Below are 1,496 nucleotides of genomic sequence, written 5' to 3' on the forward strand. Positions count from 1 at the left end.
TTAAGTTAGTTTATTTAGTGACTTTAAGTTAGTTTATTTAGTGACTTTAAGTTAGTTTATTTATTGAATTTAAGTTAGGAATAGGTAATAATACTAGGAATAGGTAATAATGTCAGGAACATCTAATAATTAGTTATACTAGTTATAATAGTAACAATAGGTAATAATGCTAGGTATAGGTGTAGATGATAAAATAAATACCCTATAAACAAGGAGACCTATGATGAGAAACATTTATTTCGGCTTACCATAAGCACTCTTTCGACGGACAGTAAGTAAACCTGTCCGTGTACTGTCTATTTGACCACTGTCTTGGTTTAATTACTTAGCACCTAGTGAATCACTTTCTTGACTCACAATTTCTAAAGTGGAGCAGTGACGGGAAATACCTACCCGACGTATCGTCCTTTCCAGTATTATTGCGAAACGCCTTCTTAACTTATTCATCGGACCAGAAACGTTAGTTACTATATACCCAGCCCCTACATTCCAGAATATAGCTTTTACCATTATGTATATATATTCTAACAATACTGGGTCATCGGTACCAGCACTGGATTAATCCTTTGTTATTTGCACCCGGTGAGAACCTTGTCTCTAGATCAAGGCTGTTGGTGACAATAGTGACGTCACATGTCATTATAACACTAGTCTTACTCGGTCAAAGGTTGTTAGTGACGTCGCATGTTAGTTGTTTAAGACTCATAACGCAGGTAAATTAATCTGTAGAAATGTAACGGACTTTACTAATAGCATTAATATCTCACTCGGTCAAAGGCTGTAAGTAATAATTAATAAAATACAACATGGCTACTTGCTCAAAACCCGATAATCACAAGAGTAATTAACTAGAGACTTTAGTCTTAGCACAAACGTTCATGATATTCTTACCTCTCTTTGGCCTCTGTGTACACGTTAATATCACCGATTCAGAGTGAAATAGACACCTTCGTATCAAAAGAAACAGTTATATGCTAAGGAAACGGTGAATTAGGCCGTTTCGCAACTTGCTGCGTCAAATTTGGTTAGTTATTCCAAGAAACATTTCAGTTGTGACATAAAACAAGCATATAACGTTTTCTTCTTTAACAAATTTACAGTTAGTGGAACAATAGCTTGTCAATAAGAACACCGAAGAAGTCACGCCAATTACGAACATATAAGGAGATTAAAAATGTGTGACGTATTATGTCTTCCAGGAAGTGAAGAATTTTCTGCGAATTCTGAAAAAGCACTCTTGGCAGATATCATACAGAATGTGACATATTTAACTAAGGTGGTAGTCGCTCTAATTTGTTAACAAAAACTCTCCACGTACCGAGAATCTTCCTTTGGGAGAGAGGGGGGGCTGGTAGTCGCTCTAATTTGTTAACAAAAACTCTCCATGTACCGAGAATCTTCCTTTGGGAGAGAGAGGAGGGGCTGGTAGTCGCTCTAATTTGTTAACAAAAACTCTCCATGTACCGAGAATCTTCCTTTGGGAGAGAGAGGAGGGG

The sequence above is a fragment of the Limulus polyphemus genome, unplaced genomic scaffold (genome assembly GCF_000517525.1).
Source record: "Limulus polyphemus unplaced genomic scaffold, Limulus_polyphemus-2.1.2 Scaffold11717, whole genome shotgun sequence".
Classification (NCBI taxonomy): Eukaryota; Metazoa; Arthropoda; class Merostomata; order Xiphosura; family Limulidae; genus Limulus; species Limulus polyphemus.